The sequence below is a fragment of the Equus caballus genome, chromosome 19 (genome assembly GCF_041296265.1).
Source record: "Equus caballus isolate H_3958 breed thoroughbred chromosome 19, TB-T2T, whole genome shotgun sequence".
Lineage (NCBI taxonomy): Eukaryota > Metazoa > Chordata > Mammalia > Perissodactyla > Equidae > Equus > Equus caballus.
Genome location: NC_091702.1, coordinates 51,146,811 through 51,174,510, shown reverse-complemented (window position 1 = coordinate 51,174,510; position 27,700 = coordinate 51,146,811).

Sequence of the window (27,700 nt, the reverse complement as noted above, 5' to 3'; positions counted from 1 at the left end):
GTAGAAAAATAAGATGAACTGTCATTGACAGATTTTTTTATATAAAAATGAACAGTCTAGGATTTATGGGGCAAATAAATATTGTGCCAGGACAGCTGGCAGGCATGAGTAAGAGTACAAACCGCTGGTATGTTATCTGCAACCTCCCACACACATACTGTGAGCTGCAACTCAATAAGTGGATGATTACAGAGGTTATAAGAAAAGTAGAAATAAATACAGTGAAGTTTAAAGAACACCTGGTATGAAAGATACCTTGGTTTCCAACAGAGACCTCAGTTTCATGGGAAGCAGTTCAGAGTAGTGGTTAAGAGGACAGGCTCTGAAGACAGAGGGCTGGGTTCATAATTTCACATAACTACTTACGAGCTGTGGGATTGCAGCAAGGCACTAAACCTCTCTAAGCCTCAGTTTCCTTGTCTATTCAAGAGATTTACACTGTTGCCAGCCTCATAGGATTACAGAGAGAAAGAAATGAGTTACTGCTCCTAAAGCACTTATCACAGTGCTTAATGCATGATATGTGCTTAATAAATGCTGAATATTAATATTATCATTAAGAGTGCTTATGGTTTGGCATATTCTGATTTAAGATGCCACCGACTATTTTCTTGTCCCCAGTACTACCCATTTCAGTTGCAGGCAGAATAGCAGCAGCTACTTAAGTTGGAGCCCATGGAGGAAGGAGTATAGAACAGACTATGGTTTGAGACTGTTAACACTCCAGGTGAAAACATTTCTTTGCAAAAAGATAATCATGCTCATAGAATGGTTTAAACATTGCCTTATTTGAAGGCACAAATGAAAATAAGTACATCTTACATGTGTTTTTTGAGTATTGCACACACAAAAAATGGACAGTTAAGCTAATCTGGTGTATTTAGTTTCATTAACCTTTATGTGTGGTCCCACTGGACTCATGCTTTGTCCTAGGTCCATGTGGAAATTGCATTATTGACTTGAACTTTTGATAAAGGAGAAACGTTCTGTTAAGAAAATGTTCTGTTAGGAAAATGCAAGTTAAATCAATAAGCTTAACAAGTGTTCTGAAAAAATTTACATAGATTCATATATACATTGATTAACTTAGTAAAGCACATTAACAAACCATATCTGGTGATTTAGTCTTAGCCAGCAGCTCAAAAGCCCCAGGAGTTCAGCGTCTCATACTGTATTGCTTACCACACAGCCTGCCACAGAGTAAATGCTCAATAAGACCTGATAAATCAATGATTTATCTGTGTGTGTATGATATTTAGACTCCATTTATAAAGTTCACTTCATCATACTTAGGATATGTTCCACTAATTATAGTTGCTATTTTGATGAAACATCTTATCCCAGATGCTTTAAGGATACTATTCCTAATCTGGTTTTACAGATGAAGAAATTAAAGCCTAAATGTGTAAGAGCTTGCTGAATTCGAGGCTGCATAGCTAGTAAGAACTAGAATGTGAACCTCAACATCCCAACCTCTGTGCACCATCCCGTGATACTTTCCAACTCATTCATGTTTCAGCTCCTCTGTGCCTAGATATGTGATATGAGCAAGGTTCGCATAATTATCTCTTCTATATTTTCTTTTTGTTCCTATGAGAACATTAGTTATGCAACAGGGAGCACTAATTATTCCCTTTACACCCCCCATCAAATAAAGATTTATGCTAGCACGTAGAAGGATAATTCTCCTTTAATGAAATAAGCTTATTATAGTCAATGAGTTCCAAGGACTAAATTAACTCTTTCATATACATTTGGTTTTACTATTTGCAAAGCCCTTTACTCAGCTGTGGGAGCTTCACCAAAACAGTTAAACATCACTATTCACCAACTCTGTCCCAATATCTCCCTTGAATACCAAGGGTTTGCAGCTGTAATGGGACTTTGTTTTTATAATCTTTTATCACTCTAAGGAATATTATTAATAAATTACTATTTCTCTCTGTTGGAAGAAGGCCAGTATTCCTTTGGATGTGCATAGGTAAACATTCTTGGGTTTAAGATGCAAGTAAGGAGGGTTTTACCCACCCTTTTAATTATGAGGAAATGTGGAATTCACTGGTGCAGAAAACTCATCTACAGTCTTGCCCAAAGGGGATTCTTTTGGGTGACTTTGTTAAACCTCGATGAGACAGTAAAATCTTAATTCATTTTTGGTCACAGCAAAGGCCAAATTGAAGTTCATTTTCTGAAAATAGTTACATAGTTAAAATTCTCACAGTAAGAATAATGACATAAAATGAAAATAAAACTTTTCTGGAAGAGAGTCTCTCACCTTAAATATATGAAACAGCAACAATTTCTCAATATAAAAATTTAGCAGTTAATGATGTCCCATACGATAAACTAGATATCCAAAGGACTGGCTTAATTTCAATAATCAATACATATATTTAAGAAAAGGACTTCCCATTAATGAAAAGTTAAACACAGAAAACACAAGAGGAGTTCAAAACTAGTAACAGTAATTATTATATCGTCCATTTATAGGTAGCTTACTGTGTGCCAAGTCCTATGCTGAGTGATTTATTACTCATTTATCTATACCTTAACCCTACAAGGCTAATACTATTCATTGCCGCAATTTATGCTGTTTCAGATCAAGACATTAGGATCAGAAAGGTGAAGCAACTTGACTAAGGTGTACCAGTTAATCCATGATACCCATAACAGTCTGACTCCAGGGTGTAAACTCTTAACCTTCATGCATGTTAAATGGCATAGGCCAGTGGTCTGGTTTCCAAACTCCAGAGCTAGGAAAGGTGCCAATTTGTAAACTTTTATAGAATCTTTATGTAAATGAGAAAAATAAGCATAAGAAGGAAACATTTCTAAAAGCTAAACCTTTTGTTATAAAGGATATATATGTTTTCATTTTTTCTAAAATAATGGTAATGATATATGGTAATCTTCTTTCATTTTGGTTTTAAATATGCTATTTGTAAAAATTAAAATGTTGGAAAGCAAATGTCACTCTTCCTTTTTTAAAAAACCTCACACTTTTAGGAGTTAAAGGAGATAAGGATCTTCAAGGCATTTCTGTGTACCGGACAGATCTGAGCTGTTGTCTGAATGAGGGATCCCTTACTTGGATGCTCAAGGGTAACAGCATTAAAGATCAGCAAGAAGAGGAGAGGCAGGTAACCATGTGAATAATGGCCGAAAGCAGGAAATATTGAGGCGAAGCAGAAATGACCAAAATTGTTATGAGCCTAAATGGTTTGGAAAACTCAGAGAAATAGAAAACTCTGGGGGAAGCAGTGCTATATTATTTGGGGATATTGTGGGTTGACTATTAACTTGGTTTTGAACATGCTGAGTTTGTGGTGAGGGATTCAGGTGGGAAAATATCTGGCAAGCAATATAAGGAAAACTGCTAGATCAAATAAGAACTGAATTCTTCAAGGTAAGCAATGTAGTCAGTCTCTATAGCAGGTTGAGGGGTGGGGAAATGGTTAATCTCTCAGCCTTCACACCTGTCCCTGGGATTCATCTCCTCCTTGGAGATTTATCTGAAGTGAATATTACCACTACTGCATTGGCTCAGGGTGGGGCACATCCTCACTTTAACATTCTAGCCTGAGCCTAAATGCACATCCCTTCTCTTAATTTTCCAATTCAGAGTTGAGATTAGGCTGGTATATTCCCAAAAGGCTAAAGGCTCAGGGTAACAAATGGGAAATTAACACAAAGACTATAACATATAATTAGATCCACGCCTTTTAACCTCTTTTGGGTAGCTCTGAGAATCTGATGAATCTTCCCATATATACACACAATTTTGAATTGCTAGGGAGAAACTCCTCCAGCATACATAGACTCCTTAAATCCCAAACTCAAGAGAGAAAAGAGACTTGAAAGATGGAGAAAGGAACTCTATCTCTGGCTGTCGGAGGCCCATTTTCTTCCATAGATGATTGACCTGGGGAATATACATTCCCTGCAGGGACATTTCACCTGCCTCCCTCCTCTGAGACAGGGGTTGAGTCTTAGTTTACCACTCCCAAAGGTCAATCATATAAAATATAGCACAATAAATTTTACATGGGTACAAGAGACACACATCTGTAGTACAAGAGTGTACTTTCATTATAGAAATAACCTTAATAAAACAGGGCTTTATGACCCCCAAATCCCAAAAGCCATATCAACTCAGGACATGTTTAAACTAACCATCAATCCACAAATCTTTTTGCAGAACTGACTAGTACTATAGTTCTATACTGAAATATTTATTTAGGGAGCAAGAAAGATTACACCGAAAAATATATATAGCAAAGATTTCTTAAAATCTTTCCTTACCCCCATCTCTCTCCTTAAAGCTCCACACATGATAGCATTTGCTTGAATCTGTTCAAAACTTTTGGTGCTGCCCCTTTGTCTTTCTTTTTCATTCTTCTGTGTCCTCTGTCTTCACTCAGGCTCCCTCCTCCAGCCTTACTCTTTCATTTCTTAGTGGGTCTCTCCGTGCACTTTCCTATGAAGAGGTATCTATTTCCTTCCCACTGAAGACAGGCAGCTAGCAGAGCTGCATATAAGACTATTTGGAGGAGTAGACAGAGGACATTTTAGTCAAGTTGAATTCCATGAAAACAGAAGTGATATTTGTTTTTGCTTTCAGCCATATTCCAAATACCTCACATAGTGGCTGATACTTAATAATTTATCAGTATATATTTGTTGAATAAATGAATAAAGAAGTTCTGATTGGATTTCAGTTAGAGTTTAGCATTAAAAACATTGACTTGGAGAAGATCATTGAATGTCAGAATTCTAAAGGAATACAGTACAATGAATGAAGCCCTCTCTGAGATTTCTAACAAGGTAAAACTAACGAAAAGTTATCAGAAGAAGAACAGATAGGAAAAGAGAAGATCAAATGTCCTAGAAGTGGGTCTTGAAGAGAGGAAGACAACAAGATAATGAGGAATTAGCAATTGGAAAGATGATTTTTAAAAAAGAGAGACCATAAGGAGAAACAGAATAACACAGCATTATGAATCCACAGAAGGAGAGAATTACAGAAGAAATATTCAAGGTCAATAACATATCATTGAAGAGGATCCAAACAGCATCATTCTTCATATCAGTGTTTGATTTAATCAAAAGGAAGAATTTCCCTTTGACCTTCTTAATCAAAGTTTCCTGATATGGTGTGCTTTGCAAAGAGGTTGGTAGCATTGCTAAATTAGTATCTGAAATTTCTGGCTGATGAAGGAAAAACAATGAAAAAAATCTGGCTTGGCTCATGACCCAGAGGACTATCTACAATTCTCCATTTTATTTCATACACATGTGTGAATCTAGGCTATTTTTGGAAATAATTCATTTCCAGTTTTGCCTTGAAGACTTGCTTTTCAAGAAAGGAATAAATGAACTCCAGAAAGTCTAAAACTATTCCAACTGAGACTCTTCATTTTAACAGATAGTATTGTGAATTAACCTTATAAAGTTCAAGTATCCAATCTGTTGGAGACATATCTCATTACTAGTAATAATTAACCTATATTATAAACTAATCATCTGTGACATTTCAATTAAATTTCTGGTTTTAAGAGTATAAGACTATTTCAACCAAACAAGGAATTTGTTTCATTGTCCCATATCTTTAAATGATTAACTGTACCATTTAAAAAAAATCTCCCCATATTTCTAAAAGAATGCTCAAGAAAACATACATTAGATATTACACCTCATTTTATCAACTTACATAGCTGAAGTCTCTGTTAACGTAATATGGACATACAGGGATACACGTGAGCATAGAGTCAGAACCACCAAAGAGCTGAACTGTGTGTTCGCGTGTGTGAGAGAGTAGGGATTTGTTAATGGGAAGCAGGAAAGAATTCAAGTTCTGCCCTGCCAGACTCTGCTAGAAGTGGAGAATAAACCCCCTTATTTCCTCTTTTCTCTCTTTATTTTGAATGACCCTCAGCTACAATTTTAAAATTAGTGGTGCCCTATGGTGTTTCTCAACCGTTTTAATTTCTTCAGAGACATATAACCAGGGTATTCTCAATGAATGCTCACAATAGTGATTCTCAAGAGACCAAAATCTTTATCTCAGTCTTCTCTCAATGATGAAAATGAGTGAAACAGTTGTTACTGGTTGAAGAAACTCTAAAATATACATTTTAGAAATCTCTCATTCACCACAGCTAAGCTTCAGAGTGTGTTCACCTACCTTGATCATTACGTAATATTCAGCCTTCTAGCAAAGCAGGACATTGCTGGTTCTCTTCTACCTAGAGTGAGTGCTGGTTGGAATCCAAGGGGACCACTCATCGGGCTGCATGGGGAGTCAGGTTTATCCTGCCTTATTGCCAAAAAGTGTGTATGAAGTTCCAGCCTGATTCTTGCAAGTGCACAAGGGAGACTGCATGAAAGTGTGTAGATAAATCACTATAATCTACGAGTCCTCAAGAGCAGAAAAACAACTCAAACAATACATGGGCTACCAAGAACAGGTTGCTGGAGTTATCTCCTTACAACAACGATGTACTAAGTACATATGGTGTTTACGGAGCCAGCAGTCTCAGACAACTTTCTTTAAACTACTTGTTTATTTTTTGGAGTATTTAATCTTATACAGTTAGTAGTGAAATAAGATTATTTTTCATATAGAGAAGAGAGAAACCCCAAATTTTTCAAAGTAAAAGTGAGGCAAGAAAGAGAGGCTCCTTATCTATTTACTTTTTCTCCATTCTTGCCTCAAACAGTTCTATGAAATGCAGAAAACTTTAAAAATCTTTCAGACATACTCTTTCCTCAGACTAAAAGTAGTAGAAAAACAGGAGACCATCTACTGGTTCACTCATAACACTTTTGCTATTCTTCTAATGCCTGGTAAGTTTGAGATCTAGTTCTTTCCAACCCTACAAACTTTGGGGGACACACAAGAAAATGACACTTAAAAAGCCATTGTTTTCCAATCACCAGATCATGAGTATCTGATTCCTCAGCTCCGAACCAGAGATTAGGGTTTGTTTCATCTCCAGTTGGATGAGGAAATCTGTATTTTGTAATACTGGCCTATAAATTTCTTATCATCAAGCATCCCTTAGAAAGTATTCTAAGGGAGATAAATGAATAAATCTTTCCAGAGTACCTTAGATACTTGTTGTGGATACCGTGGATTAATGCTCAAATTCATTTGATGCTCTTTCCAGCATGCCTTCCTGTAATGTTGAGAAAGCCAAAAGCCTACATTTCCAGACTTCTTTGTAGTTAGATTTTTATATGTAATTTAGATCTGTCTAATTGGAACATTTTAGTTAGATTTGGAAAGGAGAGGAGGAGAGACTGAAGGCATTCAGTTGCTTGGCAGCAGTGTTAGCAGAGGCCCCCGGTACAGTCACTAGCTTCCTGGGTGTTGTGAAGCAGAGTGAGAAATATCCTCTTTTTGGGACAGTCTTGTATCAGACCTATCATGGACCAGTCAACACATTGGAAGCTTCCTGAATGTAGCAAGCAGCTTCTGGAGCCATAGAAGACGCACTGCTTCCCTTGGTGAGATGGTTTAATGACGTCTTTGGGGGTTCTTCCTGAAACTCTGACCTAAAATCTTCTTCAACCCATCCATGGGTTTTTTAAGCTTATATTTTCCTTTGACAAAGTCCTTCCTGTTTGAAAAAGCTGGAGTGGATCCTATTCTCTGCAAGTGAATTTGGACCAAGATAATAAAGCTTTTAAAAATCCTACATTCAGATTAAAATATTTAAGCCATTCTTTTGAAATCTTCCTCTTCTATTTCTAGCATCTTGTACTTTGGTGACAAGTAGCCCTTCTGTTTAGATATTAGTTGCCCTATTTGGGGAATCAATTTGGAATAGTATCCTGGGACAGGTGAAGCAATATCTTGTCTAAACTGGTAAGCTGAACATTTAATCATTGCACAAAATTTTCAAGTATGTAGACTTCCGTTTTCCCCCAATGTGAATTTTTACTTATTTTTTGAAGAGCTTTATTTAAGGTCAAAGCAAGTGAAAGTTAAAAAACATGATTCAGAAGAATATTTAATGAGCTGGGCAAATGTTCTCGATACATTGTTCCTCATAAAAAGCAGGCTACCAAACATATATGTAGAAAGATTTCATTTTTGAAAAGACAATGCTTATATATTTATCAAAAGAAACTGAAAGATACGCCAAAATATTACTAAGAGTGGTTATCACTGGGTGGTGGGATTATAGGTAGTTTTAATTGGCCCATTTTGCCCTAGTAATAATGCTTTGTCCTTCTCACACAAAAATGCTGCCGAGGAAAGGTGATCCAATGCTTTAAGTTGTCTTTACTATCATAATCACAGATGTGTTTAATCTATTTTATATTCAATATGAAATGATTGAATGGAAGCATTCTGAGCTATTGTCACCAGGGCAATGTTTAAGGATGTTACCTAGGAACAAACGAGGTACTAAAAAATAGGGGATCCATTTTGAGTTCAGACCTAAGCAGAAAGAGTCTTTCTACCAAAAATGCTTGAAAAAATCCCATCTTGGTATCATTACCTGAATACAGAATGAAATTATCTCTAAGAACAGAAAGAAGAGTCTTCAACTCCGCAGATTAGAGGATGGGGCAGAAGCTTTATATAGCTTTTCTATATGAATGAACTTGTACAGCCCAATACTAAATAATACATTTTGAAAACATGAATAATAAAAGGTTTAAACTTTGTATGGGGCTCTGAGGAAAGACACAAGCATCCTAGTACAGCAATGGACTGCCTGGGAATCTGCACTTGGATGCTATCAACAAACAGACAGATGAGGATCCAGACCAAGCAAGAAAAAATTCTTATGTCTCATCTGGTTGTCAATTTTTGTCTGTTTCTGAGAGAGAAAACTAGACAATATCAGAGTCCAAGGCTCCTCTTGTTGATGATATATACATAATTTTAGAATAAATATTGTTTCAAATTCTAACAGCCATTCTTAACAAATTAAATATTTCCATGGGTTCTCAAAATGAGCATCTGTCTTAGCATTTTCAACATAAAAATAATTAGAATGATTAGTCCTTATCTTTTGGAGTCAAAATTCTGGTGTTCAAACTAGGCAAAATGAGGCAAGGAGTAGCTACTCCAAATGCTGTTATCAGAAGGATTATTTTAGACTAGGTTACATACTACTACTACTACTAGCACATACTACTACTACTAGCACATTCAAGCATATTATGCTTCCTGGTACTCTGTGATCAATTAACGTTTGTTGTGAGGCAATTGGGCAAGAGAAGACAGAGGGATATCAACAATAGGAATTAACACACAAAGGGACTGAAATATTGAGCCAAAACTTATCAATTCCACACTCTTTCTAACTAAGCTAGTCAGGCGTAGTTTTGTCACATAAAGTAGAAGTTGCCATAAAATATTAAAAACAATCCAATAATATAGACAGAAAAGGTCTGAGAAGAAGTAAAATAATAGTTCCTTTCAACTGTTGTTAGAGTTTAACTTCTTAGTGGAAAAGAAATGAATTTTGGTAGGAAATGTGGATGACTTCAAAACTTTGAGGGACTATGGCTTTGTATGTATATGTTTTTTGGAATGTTTCCAGAAAGAAGACTTTAGAACTTGGAACTTCCTGAGACTGTAGGGGCATGTCTTCCTAGGACTGCTTTTTCTTAGAAATCCCTTTCAACTCTTTAGACTTGGAGGGCACAGGAGGACCCCAGAAAAGAAACGAGGAGTTGGCTGCCCATAAAAGAAATTTATTCCTTTTCTATTTAGGTTATACACTGAAGATTGTGAGGGTAAAAAGGAGGCAAAGATTCAAGGTAGACTCTTATCCAGAAATAAAATAGAGCAAATAATTGAAGCTTCCCTCAAATGATATTTGTCAAGAACTTAAATGGGTCTGAAAAAGCCTAGAAGCTTGAAAGATCTCCAAAAGAGCTGCTCAAATCTAGCTTCTCAGTGACATGCCCATATAAAGTATCACCAACTATCATTACCTACTGAGTGACTTTCTCCTTCTGGTCCCTTAGCAGGTTTTCAGATTGTGGACAGCACTCTACCCATGTGATCCTATGAAATAGGCTTTGCTTAATATGCCCTGGCTAATAGCTACCTCTCATGTTTCAACTGGGGTTGAATCAAGTCAGTGACAAAATCATTGGGCGTTGTGTCAATCTATAAAACTAGGTTTTAAAATATGAATGACTCACATTTTAGAGAAATATTTTATTACCTTACTTCAACAACTGAAATTAATGAGATCATAAATAATTCAAGATACAACTCTAGGAGATGGAGAAATCTACCTTCAGAGAGCTTAAAACAAAAGTGGTAAGGGGCTGGCCCCGTGGTCGAGTGGTTAAGTTCGCGCACTCTGCTTTGGCGGCCCAGGGTTTCGCGAGTTCGAATACTGGGTGCGGACATGGCACTGCTCATCAAGTCACGCTGAGGCAGCATCCCACATGCCACAACTAGAAGGACCCACAACTAAAAAATACACAACTATGCCCTGGGGGGCTTTGGGAGAAAAAGGAAGAATAAAATCTTTAAAAAAAATAAAAAGTGGTAAAACATCAGATAATCTTTAGAACAGCAAAAACAGTAATAAAAATGTGAAGATAAAAACACTAATAATTATATTAATCTCCTTCAGGATCTATTCTTCTGCCCACTGTCCTAGTATCTTGGTCTTTTTCTGAAACACCTCAGAGGACATAATCATTTCACTCACAATATCAAAGCATTTGCTATTTTCAGATTATCCATTCATATTGTTCCTTCAGAAGTCCATACAGTTTTCCTCCATATTCCCTTGATATTTCCATGACATGCTAATTTAGTCCTAAGCTTTTTTATCTACAGAAACTCTGAAAAATGAAAAGTTCTTCCTTTGGCAATAGCGTTCTTATGGCCATGTCAACATGATTTTAGTCCCCACAGTTTTCCAGAGTATGCGTCTCAGAACACAGATGGAGTGAAACATCTTAAGAATTGTAAAATTGTGATTTTTTTGATTACCTTCTCCCATCTCAAGTATTTTATGCTTACACTTAGCTTTACAATATTTTTCCTCTGTTTAGTAAGTTTTATAGCTTTCATATTTGTCTATTAGTAGCTTTCTAAAATATTAACTTGTATTTCACCTCTTTTTATCCCCTTATATCACTACTTGAGTGTGAAGCTTCTTCAAGTTTTTATTGGAGAATTCCTGCATCTTTCCTCACATTGTCATACCTCTCAGTCTCTTCTGTTCTTGCTCCCTCCCTCCCATTCACTCATGCTTTATTTCTTCAGTCTCTCCCTTCTATTCATTGCCACTTCCTTCCTCATACTCAGCTTCACCCACTCTCAGTCCCAGTGAGCCCTCCAGGACCTTCCAAATGAAACTTTTCTGAAGATGACTTCTGCCTCGGTCCTGACTTGTTGGGGGACTGAAGAAACAGGTGGGACTAGTCGCAGCCTTGAGGGTGACAGCCAAATTAAGTCTTTCTCCAACCAAGGAGGGATGACAATTGTGACTGATTTTGGTAGGAACAGGGACTGGAAAGGTAATGAGAATGCAATCTGGAAACTACCTGTTGAGCACAAAGCCCACCTCAAATAAATGACAGAAAGCATGGTCAGAAAAAAATAGTCCCTTAATAAGTCATGGAGGGGCCATCCTCAGATAGATAATGCAATAAAATATGGACAAGAAAAGAGGCATCAGAAGGGGAGGAACAGACTATATAGAGAATGAGCATGCAGGAGCCTGCCATGCCTGTGTTATCTGAAGATGCTGACCAGGAAGAAAGGCAGATAAATGTGTATCACAAGTGTCTGTGGGCAGTAACACATACAGATTCAGGCAGTGGAAAGTGAATGAGGGCAAGACTGGCATGAATAACTGCACTTTTTGAGGCAGTGATCACTTGCCAACTACTGTGGACACATGTATCTTCTCCTTTAAATCTCAAAGCATCCCTGCGAGGCAGATCCTATTACTAGTTGCATGTTACAGAGGAAAACCCTAAGGTTTAAAGAGGTTAAATAACTTTTCCTTTTTTAAGATTGGCCCTGAGCTAACACCTATTGCTAATCTTATTTTTTCTTCTTCTTCTCCCCAAAGCCCCCCAGTACATAGCTGTATATTCTAGTTGTAGGTCCTTCTACTTTTACTCTGTGGGATGCAGCCTCAGCATGGCTTGATGAGCAGTGCTAGTCTGCACCCAGGATCCAAACCCGTCAACCTTGGGCGCCGAAGCAGAGCGCATGAACTTAACCACTCAGGCACGGGGCTGGCCCCGAGGTTAAATAACTATTGTGAGCAACCTGCAATTGGCAGAAATGGGACTTGAACCCAGGCTGTCTGGCTCTAGAGCCCACACTGTTAACCACTATCGTGCTGCATGTAGTGGTAGAGACCATGCTAAGTCAAGCTGAGCCAGAATAAAAGTAACTGAGGGAAGAGCAGTACAATTGGAGCAGCAGAAACAGTAGCAGGAGTGGTGAGCACTGTTCTCTCTGGATTTCTGATCATTGTTGAGTATTTGCTTGAGCACAAAGCCAATCTCAAATGACTGACAGTAAAGCAGGGTGAGAAAAAGAATATTCCTTAATAAGTTATAGAGGAGCCATTCTCAGATTGATAACATCATAAAATTTTTATTGTCCCATCTTTTCCACACACCTTAGTGATCCAAAAAATGGATTGATTATTTCATTACTTTCTTAAATGAGATATTGTGTTTTTGCAGCCTTTAATTACTTCATTAAGATGATTTTAAAACTGCACTTGTATGATTTTTTCAATCACACTTTCTAACCACAAAAAAAAAGAAAAACTGGAAATGGTTCAGATGGAAAAATGACAGAACAGACTACCCAGCACGGCCTTTCAGCTGACTCTGTGCTTGACGCTATCTTTATGGGCTATATTATAACTCTGCATACATCACTGCATTTCTAAAACTATCTTAAGTGTGAACTGTCTTTTTTCCTTTCTTCCCCTTTCGTTTACAAAGAAAATAACGTGGTATGTTCGTATAGGATGAGGAGAAAAGACTTGTCCATCTACCAAATTGGCAAGCAGAAAAAGCAACTAGAGAATAAATGATAATATCTTTTTTTGTAAGTGCTGTATGTCTGCTATGTTTTTTTCTTAATCTCTCAAATTTGCTCTGTTGCTTCATTGGCAAATTCTTGTTAACAAAACTATCCAAGTGGGGAATAGGATTAACAGGAAGGAGAATTGATGGGTCTTCTTTAATTATCATCAGGAAAAAAATAAGTACACACACAGTTCTGGAGTGATTCCTTTCTAAATCATTCTAACCATAATCAGTTCCCTCCTTAACCTTTGGTTGAATGATATTCATGTAGTCATTCAACAAATATTAACTGTGTGACTTATAAGCACAAGGCACTATAAGGATGTGAAGATGAATACGATGTCACTTTTGTGCTAGGGGAGATAAGAGCCTAGTAGAGAGAGAGAGGGCAACACACATACAGAAAACATAGCTGAAATGTCAACTGGGATGAATGAAGGAGAATTATACAGAAGTGCTCTGAGTTCAGAACATGGTATGAGATGGTACAATATTATGTTGTGGGGAAAAGAGTGAGACTTCATGGGGGAACTAATTTTTGAGCAGGGTTTTGAAGAACAGGTTGATTTTGGACATGTGGTTATGTCTAGGTGTAGGCAATAGTGTGAGCAAAGGCAGTGAGTCAAGAAAACCTTTAGCACATTTGAAGAACAACAGGCTATTCAGTTCTTTCTGAGAATCCAGTGTGTAAGGAACAATAAAGTCAGATAACAGGTGAAGTCTGATGGGGTGAGACCATAGTATTTCTGGTACTTGGAACTGAAGAAAGATAATCTACTCTCTGCCTGAGGCAACCCAAAGTGAAGGCACTTCCCATTACCATGAAAGTGAGAACCTCTGAAAGCTTGGTTTCCTCTACCCACTTGCCAAGAAGACTGTCAGTTTAAACATTCATTCCTAAAGTTTTATGTTTGGGGAACATCTTCTAATGACGGTAATAGGGGTTATAGAAAGTATTTTGTGGCTTAGTTTGTATTTATTTCGACCCCGGTCACTTAACTAACATCACCATCTGTCTCAGCAGTGGGCTACCAAATGGGACGATTGCAGACCTTATGGAACTTGGGTCAGAACATCCAAATGTCAACCTCTGCTCACTCAAGGGACAAGAACAAACTAGCCCAGAACCAAAACACATAGTGGATGGCTGAAGTTTGATATTTAGAATCACGGGTTATGTGAGCTAGAAGGGACCTTAAAGGTAGTGTAGCCCAGTGGTTCACAGTCTTCATTGACTCCTGTCTCTTTAAGGGTCTACCAGGGCAGTGAGGAAAATCAAGGATCTAGCTGTAATCTTTCCAAAGCTAATAGGAGCTGAGTACTTATCTTCATATGGCCCTATAGAATCACAAAACAGCAACCATCTCATTGAATAACCGGCTTTTTGTGTGTGTAGTCTTTCCTGCTATTTTTCACTGTTTTAATATACATTCAATAAAAAACCCTTGGTAAATAAAAATGGGAAAACTAATTACTATAATTTAGTAAACTAAATATTTCCTAATAAAGTCTATGGAAATAAATAATAAGTTACTGTGCTGAATATGCTAGAGCTACATTTAATCCACCTGCCAAATTACGTAAATGGAGAAAATGAGACCAGAAAAGAGAGAGATCTTTGTCAAAGATCATATAGCTAATTAGTAACTAAGATGGCCTCGGAACCTAGAGCTTCTAAATGCCAAATCAATGTTCCTTCTGCAATAGCACCCTACGAGGTAGATTGCCCAAGAAAATCCCAGAGTGGCAGGCAGGAAAAATTGGGTCCAGAGACCATAGATTATAAAAGTTAAGATGACCTCAGCTAATTCTTTTTGATTTGTAGAGAATCCCACTCATCAAAAATGCATGATAATAAAAGACATGAAATAATATATTTGATTTACTGTTGCCATAAAACAAAGTCTTTAGTGTGCCTAACATGTCTCGAGAGTTTGGTTGATGTACTTGTAAACTCTTTGCTTATGTACTATTCACTCTTCCAACATACCACTGAAACACACATGGGAAACAATTTTACTCATTTTGTAAATATTAAAGCTGATGCCCAAGAAAGCTGTGTGTTTTTCCAGAAGTTGTGTCAGTAGTGAGACTGGGACGGGGCTATAGGACTCCTGAAGTTCGTTCCCAATCTATATTCTTGCTTCCTGGAAATCAGTTTGATTGGTTTGACTGCAAGTTGTTCCTGGAAATGACAGGGAGCAGTTGAAGGAAGAGAAAGGGGAGACATGAGAGAAGTATAAAGCTATGTAAGGATTTTTAATGTGTTGTACTTTGCTTTGATATCTTCCCTCCATCAAGCCGAATAAGTGAGAATTGCCTGTGAGACACTAATTCCCAGAGGAGTTGTAATCAATTCATTAGCAGCCAAAGGTATTGGGAATCATAATATGCCATATCAATTGTGATGAATATTAAGAGAGAACAGTAATGCATATCCCAGTTAGGGCAAGCTCCATTGGAACTGACAACAGAGGGTTGTGCCCTTTACTCTTATTGTTATTCTGATCCGAATGGCATTAAGGAGAGTCTAGTTCAGGTCAATAGGTGGCTATGAATTCTAACTCCTGTCAATTTCAATAACAGTTTTAGATAGGGACCATACTACTTATCACTACTGGATGAAAATATGGATGTTTCCCTTCTTATTTTCTAGGCATTCTAATGCTTTCTTTAACCATTCTGCATCATCTTCTATATCCATTTGTGCAACAGAGAGGCATGCCTGTTAGAGAAGGATGAGGAATTGTTTGGACCTGGATTATCACACAGCTATAGGGATTGCATTCACTGTCATTAATAATAATTCTTACTTTCAGACACAGTTACATTGATATGCATTTATAAGTGTTTCAAAATTGACCAGGTGGCCATGGAACAGGATGATACAAAGAATGATTAGGTGTCAGTAGATAAGAATATTATTTTGATGGTATTTTCAAAATGAATATAAGCAAGCAGCCTTTATAAAATAAAAGGCATTTAATAATTCAAACATATTTTAAGATGACATAATTAGGAATAAACAGTAAGAAGATGCCACTAAATTATGTATTTTTAAAGCACAAGGAAAATTTTCTGGAGAAAAAGAAGCACTGATCTTAAAATATGTTTGAAAAGGTAAGAATCTATGGTTTGATGTCATCAACTACAAATGCGTAAAGTTCTCCAATTATAAGCTCATAAGAAAGGTAAACAATCCCACTTTGACTTATTTCTTTAAAAACCCAGTCTTTATTTTCAAGTACCACATCTGATCAGGCAAGGGAAACAATTGAAAAAATAAATGGGACTACATGAAACTGAAAAACTTCTGCACAGCAAAGGAAATCATCAACAAAATGAAAAGACAGCCTAACAATTGGGAGAAGATATTTGCAAACCATATATCTGATAAGGAGTTAATATCCAAAATATACAAAGAATTCATACATCTCAACAACAAAAAAATTAACAACCCAATTAAAAAATGGGCAAAAGATCTAAACAGACATTTCTCTAAAGAAGATACACAGATGGTCAACAGGCACATGAAAAAGACATTCAACATCATTAACTATCAGGGAAATGCAAATCAAAACTACAGTGAGATATCACCTCACTCCCGTCAGAATGGGTATAATTAACAAGACATGAATCAATAAGTGTTGGAGAGGATGTGGAGAGAAGGGAACCCTCATACACTGCTGGTGGGAGTGCAAACTGGTACAGCCACTATGGAAAGCAGTTTCGAGTTTCCTCAAAATATTAAGAATAGATCTACCATATGATCCAGCTATTCCGCTGGTGGGTATTTATCCAAAGACCAGGAAAACACGAATGCATAAAGATACATGCACCCCTATGTTCATCGCAGCACTATTCACAACAGCCAAGGCTTGGAACCAACCTAGGTGCCCATCATGGGACGAATGGTTAAAGAAGATGTGGTATGGGTACACAATGGAATACTACTCAGCCATAAGAAATGATGAGACATGATGGACCTTGAGGATGTTATGCTAAGTAAAATAAGGCAGAGGAAGAAAGTCAAATACTGAATGATCTCACTCATAAGTAGAAGGTAAGAACAATGACAAACAAACACATAGAAACAGAGACTGGCTTGGTGGTTACCAGAGGGAAAGGAGGGAGGGAGGAGGGTAGAAGGGATGATTAGGCACACATGTGTGGTGATGGATTGTAATTAGTCTTTGAGTGGTGAACATGATGTAATCTACACAGAAACCAAAATAAATAACTATGTAGACATGAAATTTACATAATGTTATACACCAATGTTATCACAATAAAAAATTCATTTCCTGGTTAAAAAAAATTTTTAAAAGCTCAGTCTTTAAAATAGTAATTAGCAAGTTTTATGTATTTGGGTCACTCACTACATTTCCAAATGCATTACAAATACTCGAGAGGTATATTTTTGTTCCTAAATGTAATGTCTGAATAAGTAAATTTTCACCAATGTGAGAATGTGGTATTTGTTACTCTATTGAATGTGCAGGAATTAGGAATTTTGAAGAGCAGATAATTGTGTGTGAATTACTCATACTGCACTTATAAGATATATGAGTTAAAATAACATATTTTGAAAAATAAGTATCTCCTAAGAAGCAATGGCTATGTAAGTGAGAATAAGGGGTTCTATGACATAAACTCCCAGACCAAAGCTGTCACTAAGTGCATCTCATAGATCGAAGGAAATCCTGATTCTTGTTTTTCATTTAAAACTTGCCAAACTGCCCCAAAACAAGTTAAAGACTAGCTATCAAAGTAAAGGTATTATTTACCTTAACTCTATCCTCATGTATACCCCCTTTAACTGCTGCTTCTTTTCAAGGAAAAGTTAAGATTTCGTGGTCTAATGTAATTTTTCTTAACGTGATTTCTCTTCTTGGCAAAAGCGTCAAGTGACCCAAAGCATCACCATTAGTACACTTGAACTGGCAACATAGTTTCAATTTTAATAATTAATGTCTACTCAGCTAGGTTGTAAAACCCAACCAAAACCAAAGATGTAAAATAGTTTCTTTATTGACATCCTAATAAACAAGTTTAAGTAAAATGGGTGGTGCTTCATCGGACAAAAGTCAAGAAAATGTATAACTGAGAACAGACTTGCTTGAAACCAGCAATAAGGTATAACATGATGAATAACATGTGTTGATACATGTACTAGTGCTCCATCAGTGTTAGGGATTAAGAGTTTGGGCCTTGGATTCACATGGCCTACGTTCAACTGTATTTCCACTGCTTAGAAGCTATGTCACCTTGGACATATTACACCACTTCTCCAACCCTCAATTTCCACACCTATGATGTAAGTGTAAAGATAGGCTCTAGCTCAAGGAATTGTTGAGAAAATTGTACGTGATGAGATATGTAAAGTACTTGCATAGTGCTTGACGTTGAGTAAGCACTTGGTAATATTACATTATCAGCAACATTCATTAATTAAAATACAGGTCACACATTCTAAACAAGTGAGCAGTGAATAAATGTTGAAAATAGTTAATACCTAAGGTTCTAGAAATGTGAAAGTCATTTAGACAAGATTTGCAAGATTTTAAGTTGATCTATGCAAGACCAGCTCTGACTCATCCAACACACACACACAATTAACCATGAAATCCACAGATGAGAACATCACACTATGTACATTATGTTCAGTTATTCTTGCAATCTTTGAATAATTTTCCTTGAAAATACTCTATTGCCTGTGCCAGATAGTGATGGAGCTTCTCTTGCACACATACACACCAAAGCCAAAGTATTCAAAAGATGCAGGGAGTGCCTCGGTATGCAAGGTCCTTGCTTTTCAACACATGATACTAATGTGGTTCCCAAATTGAAGAGCTGATACTAAACATCTGGAGCACATCCCATAAAAATGTAGGAACTCATGCCCAGAAAGCCATGGCATGTCCCTATAAATATTTTGCCTTCGGCTATAATTCCCACTACTTGGAAACATATTAAAACTTTTAATGTCTAATCATCCTAAATGTCTACATAATATTACACTTTGGAGAGTTTAACTTGACCAAGAAAGAACAGTACTAACAAGAGGAATGTTTTGTGATGCTTGTAAATTCTTAAGAACAGATGTAAGCAACTGAGAGGTGGATACAAAAGAAGTAGCCTTTCGGATTACAGTTTCTGCATATATGGTGAGTTTGAGTCAAAGAAGAGTAATTTCAAGTGGAGAGATAATCGGTAGAAAGTATCAGCAATCATTCAAAAGAACAAATCCCTTTTTCTAAAATGGTAGAGCCTGATCTTCCTGACTTGATGTTTCATGACACATCTCAGGGATTATGCCACTTTACTTTTGGGAGGGGGGGACGTGGGTGTGAGGGTCTTTCTGAAATGCACATCTTTGTTCCTTTACAGAAATAATTCATGCTCTTGAACAAAATCAAATGTCTACCATCCTGCTATAAAGTAAATACTGACGTAAGACAAAAAGGCAGTGTCTGGAGACTTTAAATGCCTCATACTTTGATTAAAAATGCTTTTGTCAATTACAGATTGATTTTGTAGCTCATTACAGTGATGGATGTCGGGGCTGGCGGAGGTGGTATTTTACCGCTTGGCCTGAGGGTATACTCTGTTAGGAGAAGATGGTAAAATCACAATTATTTTCCAGCTCTCAACCATGTGCCTACAGTGACCCAATGGGTGCCAGTGGGATAATTTGAAAGAATGGCATGATGTGAAATGGCAAAAAGAATAGAACACCAGCCCCTCTAGAAGGAAAACATTTTAAACAAATATTTCCCAACAACCTGCTGAGATTCTTGCTGCATGAGAAGTAACACTGAACACATCAACTGGGTTTTAAAGTAAGCTAATGTTTAGCAGAGGCTGCAGCAAGGAATATGCAAATGTCTCTGTGTGTACAAGTATGAATATTAAAACTATACATATTTCTATATAATGCATATAGTCACATTCATCCACACATATAAATACAAATGTCCTTTTTTCCCCTTAAACATCGGAGGTTGTTAGGAGCTCCGGGGAAGTTAGAGGATATAAGTAAGAGCTGCAGGGGGAAAAAAAATCGATATTCAAGAGTGACTGAAAAATGAAAAAAGGAAATTCATCTCACTTTGTAATACATTTATATCATGCTCTGAAGTGACCTATATTTCTGCAGGCACTGTGTGGTTTCTTACTCTGATATCCCTGGTTTGTTCACATGGAATCCTCTGATGGTAACCTATGTGTGACTACATCTCTATAATAGTTACACGGCCACAGCAGTCATATCCATCAGACACATAACCTGTACATCTTATATGTTGTATACCTATCACCTGCTACAAAATGACGGTGACTTAGCCTTCAATTAAAAATGTAAGACAATCAATATTAGCAAAGAAGATATTATACGAGGTTGGTATCAGCAAGACTTGGGATTAGGAAAGGAAAAAAAAATCATTTCAAGTTGAAGATTAGGAGGCCCGGCTCCACTATGACTATAGCAATATTGGCTATACATCTACACAATTGCTTCTGATAATAGTCCACCATGAGCACAAACCTATTTATGGCCTTCTTTCATGGTGATATATCTCTTTTCTGCTAGGTCTTTAGAATCTCAATACTGTGAAATGGAATTGTGGCGACAAAAAATAATACTTCATATAATGAAATGTCAAGAAATTTAAGTTAAAGTAAAGTAACAAAACACAGGGTCGAGGCATAAAATCTGATCTATGCTTATAAACCAAGTGGAAAGGGATAGTGGAACATCATTAGAACATCTGGATCATTTTTAAAACTAATTATGTTTGGCATCAAGGACCAAGTTGAAATCTCATTTTTCTTATCTATTTTATTATAGTGGTGGTAAAGAAATAGAAGGAAAGGGTACTCATAAAGTCAGGAAAAGATAGGAGCTAGCTACTGATGCTTTAAAAAAAACAGACAATATACAATCAAAAACAAACTTTGGGATATCGAGGGTATTAAAAAAGCATATTTAGACATTTAAAGTTAACAGGAATCCTAATAATTAAAATAATGTGCTTTTAGACGGCTTACTTTTGTGCCAAAAGGCCAAAGTTGGAGTAGAAATAGTGCTATACAAGTAGTCTTTGCCATAAACAATGCCAGGACAAGTCCTGCTGATAGGATAAAATTTGAAAGGAAAAATAGTACTGTCAGCAATAGAAAGTGCCTAGGGCAGCAATGATGGCAGCCATCTTAATGGTCCCAGGCCTCTGGCACCAAGTGTTACATAGTGTCTACCATACAGGTAAAGATAACTTTAGGTATTAAAGCCAGTCAAGAAGAAAATATCATTTAGAAAAAAAGGAAATTAATGTCTATGCTAGTGTTATGCATATGGATGAGAAAGGATCTGAGTTACTCAACTCATAAGTTGCAAAAGCCAACAGTCATATCCACTCTCTGCAGAAAAGGAAAGAAACATGAGTGTAGACACTAGTGATACTGGGCAGTAACTGCTCCTTCATATTCTATGGCATCTTCAGACCATTTGATGGTCTCATTGACTGCTCTCTCCCCTGCTAACATCCGGGTTACAACTCTACCATACTTTTATGCTCCTCTTTCCAGGGTTCAGCTTCTAAACAATGGAAAGCCGGTGCTCCTGAGTGCCTCAACAGGAACTCTGAGAGGAATACAGAAGTTCCCCTGCTCACTCAGGCCTTAGACCTGGCTATGGGTAAGGCTACAAAGACCCTATATTCTGTCCTTTGTGATAAGAAAACCACGAGAACATACCAAATGGACAAGTGTGCATTAACTTTTTTTCTCACATAGTTACATCAAAATATAATCCAAGACACCATTTTGAATTCATGTCCTAGTATCCAGGAAACTTTGTGCTGCTTGCCTCGATGATAGCACTTATCATGCCACATTTATTTTCTGTCTAGTGGCTTCTCTCCACTTTATTCTCTGTGAGCTCTGTGAAAAGAGTCTATCTTTAGCTCTGTACCTGTAATACCTAATATAGTACCTGGGTCACAGGAGATGCTCAATAAATGCTAAATGCATGAACTAGTATAAATTTGAATCACAATCTTTAACTTTCTTACCACCTAAGTATCCACATAATCAATTAAACCAGGAACTTAAATGTTTTATCTAAAGCATATATGTTATTCAATTTTAGATTTTCAAGACATCTTAAGAGATCTAATAGAAAGAAAAATACAGAATAGCAGAAGTTTAAAGCATAGAAAAAAGGATAAAACATGTTGATAATAATGATAATGAGAATATGAAAATGGTAGCCCAAATTATGTAAAGTGGTACATGGTAGCATATGTACAATTTGAAGGAAACCAAGTTTATGGTGAAAAATGACAATTCTAAAACTCCTGCCATTCTTATATTACACTGAATCTAAAACAATTGCTCCAGTACCAGATTTATGCCTCACTAAACCGAGCCTGTCACAAAACCTCCTCAGCCACAGTGCCTCTAGTTGGCAGTAATGGCTGTGCAAGCAATGAAAAGACTCAGATTATAGTTGAATCCACCTGTGTAATTACTATATACCAGAAGCTCAAACAAACCATTTTCTTCCTCCTATATATGCCCTAAAGCCTGATTCAGAAAACAAGTTGACAAACCTTATAAGTTGTGGCAATTCTCTACGCAATAAAATGCCTACTTGTCAGTATCTCTGAGTATTTGTTGGGGTAATTTTAAACTCTGAGATCATCTGACCTCACCTGACAGAAGAGCTTGATTATATGACTCCGATGCAGTGTATACCCTACCCAACTTATTATACTAATGAATTGGTGATAAAAAGGAAAGGGATTAGGGATCCCATTGAGTGATGTTAAAAAAAAAGTGACAAGGATTAGAAAATCAGGTAAATCAGGTGTATGAACTTATATTATATATATACTGGTGTTTGTAATTTGCCTCCACTTCAACATTTGGGTCTAATTCTAAGACATTAGTTCAGAAAGAAGATGGACAATCAGACTAACACTAGCTGAACGTGATCAAATAGATGCAACTCAGCGTGAGCTCGCTACACGGTCACGTGGACAGTCGATTGTAGCACTTAGCAGTGGAGTCTGGAATCAAAATACTGGCATTTGCCACTTACAAGTTATGAAATGTGAAAAATTGCCATTTTCTACATCAGTGTTGTCATCTGTAAAACAGGGAAAATATCACTTTTCTCACAACTTACCCTGTCCCTTAAGAGAAGTCAGCCTTGTCAGTGATGGGCCAAGGACAGCGCCGTGGGAGCACTCTCCTCCAGGTGCAGGCAATAAGGGGATTATTTGTAAAGAATTTTGAAACAATATTAAAATCACCTAAAGGTTGAACAATAGTTTTCACTGTAATCATCCACTTGGCAATTCTAAACAAAGCCAGATAAAATACTCCTGTCCTCGGGGGCAGAAACTTTCGAGCTCTCACTCTTAGTGTAACACTGAAGATTTATGCTAAGAATATGCTAAGAATAAAGATGCATTAGACAAAGGAAATACATACCCTTTCTACTCTTTTTTTTTTTTTTTTTTGAGGAAGATTAGCCCTGAGCTAATATCCACGGCAGATCCTCCTCTTTTTGCTGAGGAAGATTGGCCCTGAGCTAACATCCTTGCCCATCTTCCTCTACTTTACACACGAGACACCTGCCACAATATAGCTTGATAAGCAGTGCATGGGTCCACACCTGGGATCCAAACCGGTGAACCCCGGGCCACAAAAGCAGAGCATGTGAACTTAACCGCTATGCCACCAGGCCGGTCCCAATATACATCCTTTCTAATTTATCATATTAACATACTTTGGAATAAAACTACAGACGTTTATAGAAAAATAAAATAGTCTGTTTATCATTACTGATCTCATTTAAAGACACATGATCCCTTCCATAGCAGTTATTCCCCAGCTATCACTAAACTGCTGTGAATCCATCTTTCACTTTAGTTTCTCTCACTGCCAACTCCAGTTGCAAACATTTGCTTCCTGGTTTACTGAGCTCTAAAGAGGACAGTTATAGTAATGTTGCATTTGTAAATTATTTTCAATTGCTAATATAAAATGTACTATATATGTGGAGTACATTTTAAGCTATGAATAACAAAAACAAAACAACAATTATATTTTCTCAACGGAAATTTTGACAGAAATAAGGGCACCTCCATTTATTCTGTGTAATACTCTCCTCTCCCATAATTGCCCTGTTAATTATTCTCAAGATCACTTACTTTTTACTTGCTATTTTTTAAGTTGATGAGATCATTAAATTTACCAGCTATCCAAATACATTTGAAGTTTATTAAGACTCCATGCTGCCTTTGAACTGGAAATAGAGGAGGAAAAGAACTCACTTTTAAAGAAATTAAAGTAATAAAGCAAAATGGGTACCACTTTAAGTACCCATTAACTAGAGCATAAGAGATAGAGTCAAAATGGAAATCTCAGAGAAATAAACATATGAAATACATCCAGTTCTCCACACACAAGCAGAGACATTAGTCCAGCGATCAGTCCACCCAGAACACAAAGAGGAATTCCAAAGAGGAATACTTTAAAGGTCTCTTTTCTATTATTAAAGATGGGGTCTCACTAAAATCTCAATTTGTGAGAAGGAGTCATTTAAGTGATTGAGAAAATACTTTCATTTATTGATGATAAATCTGAATTCGTTTTGTCCATTAAGCAGCTGCAAGCTTTGGGGTTGAGGATGAATAAAATGCTTCATGTGAAATGATGTGGTTCATGACGTTTTTATTCCTTGTAATTGGGTCGACACAAATTTTCTTAAACTGTGGATATTATTCTTGGCGTCTGAAGATCTGCCAGGTGCTTCCTAAATCTTCAAAATTTGCTTCATTTAAATATGTTGGCCAATTGCTGGAGTTAATGATGACGAATGGAATCAGGATTAAATTTTTAATATGCTGGATTGGCTCTAGCCGAGACAGAACCCGGTTATGTACATGTTGGGATCTGAGTTGCCTGAAACGGTTCCTGCATTAAAAATATTCTCTGAATAGATACCGAGCTACCTAAAATTTTATTTAAAGTTACTTCTTTAAACCATTGTTTTAATAAAATCACATTAAAATATCCATCAAGGAGATGTAATGAGGTAGCACCTTAGTAGCTATTATGTTACTTTAACTTGTCAGACCACATGGTGGCTTTGTAAATTGAGAGATGTTAAAAACATGGGGTACTGCCTAAGTCTTCAGTGGGAGTCCTAGAGGGGCGACTTAGAACCAAGACTGAAGGCCCCGTAATGGCAGAAGAATGAGACTTAAAGGAATCTGAATCTACGTCAACATCCATTCCAACACTGGCCTAGATAATAAAGTAACAAGTAAGAAATAAAACAATTTCATAAACAGTTGTCTTTCCCACTTTTGGCCTTTTCATTTTGCTTTTCTTTCAGATATTGATAATATTGATAACCCAGTTGACCTAAACAAAGTGAAGATTCTCTTGCATAAAAGAAAACACTTAAATTCTGTCAGAACCTTGCACAGGGCCTAATTACAGACCTCTGTAAATGCAACATAATTGATGACTGAAAATTGAAGACAGAAGGTTGACCTCAACTTTTGTAATTGATGAACTTGAGCTGTTAGACCATGTGTCTTACGCACATTTATTTATTTCAATTAGGATAATAGCTAAAATTTAATAACAAATATAATAGCAAAAACATCCAATACTGAATTTAAAATTTGAAGAAACTTTTTTTTCAATAAGACATCATGTATTTACAAGTTTTTAGGCCTGTGTCTGGATATATGATTCTGATGTAGATTCCACTGCTTCCAAATGATGGCCATTTAACTAAAACATAGTCATTTTATTTGTTGGCTATTTACTTGTGGGGATTAAGAATTCACAAAAAACAAAACCAACCAACCAACAAAATGAATGCACTACAATAGAAAGGCAGGCATTGCAAATTTTATACTGATTATAGGCGTAGGTGTTTTGCATGTAATGATTATAGATGGATTTAGTGATTACAGATTATTTGCTAATTTCTTACCTTGTCTTCTTTAAGCATAGGGGGAAACACATGTCGAGCTTTGGTTAAAGACCCTGTGGCTAGTGTGTGGAGCAAATCTGGTTGGAAGCAGCTTCTCTCAGTTATCTGACCAATGTAGTGCACCCCCCCGCCCCCCAACCCCAACCCTGCCCTGAATTAGCACAGCTGAGAATGGAGAAACTGTGGAAAATCACCTGTTTGATATTCTGTGTCCTATTGGGGATTTTAAATGACCCTGGGGGTTAGCAACCAGGAGCAACTGGCAATTCTGCTCTCTTTGAGCACACTTATTCCTAAGAAACTTAGATAAGACTTTCTTCAATGAAGCTCTTAGAGAGATGACACACAAGTGCAGAGACATGCATGAGAAGTTTGTATCCTGGCTACTGTTTTCTCCGTTGTCCTTGCTGGAGCTCTAAATCAAGACCCTGGTCTTTGAACTGCTCAATCCAGCCTTCTCCCCGAAGTAAAGAGCACTCAATAAATGCGGTTATGTAAAAGAATAATTTATGATGCTCAAGATTAAAAACAAACACCAAACCAAGACTGGAATTAGGTCAAAGCCAAGTTTTATATATAACAGGTTATCGACATATGAGATATGATTGTAAATAATAAGTCTATGTATATACAACTATGTTAATTGTGTTTATTTAAGATATTTTTCCTTTCAAATCAATGAACTCTAAATTTGTCAAAAATAATGAGGAAATATTAATTAAATCTGATAATTACATTTTCCCAGTGAATATATTTTAATAGGAAAGATGCACATTTGAGGGGCTATAACCTCATTTCAGATGAGAGAGGTCAAAATAATCAAGATTTGATGGCAAGAGACAGGTGGGATATGTTTCTATTTTTGCTTCACAACATCTATTAAATGTATAAACTATTTTCTCTAACAAGTCCCCAGACACATAAAGAAAAGGGCGTCTAACAATGATACCCTATTCCTTATTTTCCCAATTCTTAATGGCATCTGAACCAAGTTCTATGAGAGCTGACGTGGTGTACAAAATCAGAAATCTTTGCATTTGTACTAAAATCATATTTCAAATGTTTTCATTAAAGCATATCATACACAAACATGCAAAGATGATAACTGTATAGCTTCGTGCATTTTCACAAACTCGACACACTTACGTAAACAGTACTAGATCTGAAAACAGAACATTACCATCACTAAAAGCCCCCCCCATGTTTCCTTGTAGTCATCACACCCTACTCTTTACTCTATCAGCATAGATTAATTGTCGTTTATGTACTAAAATAAATGGAATCTGGGGTTTTTTCCCTTAATATTATGTTGCAAGACTTATTCACATCATTGTATGTGGTTATAGATGGTTGTCATTGCTTCAGAGTATTCCAGTGTGAATATAATGCAATTTGTTAAAAATTACATTTTTAATTTATATGTTTGGCAGAAAGAACCCTAGAGTTCTGAAAGAGGGGGGGCTTATACCTGAATGTAATATAAATACATAAATGTTTTAAAAATTAAATTCTTATTTTTAAGTAAGAAAGTTATGGAGAAGCCAAAAATCAAACCACATTTAAAAAAAAAATAGAAGGACTCAATACTCAACACCAATTAAGAGACTTTAATTAAAATCTGTAAAC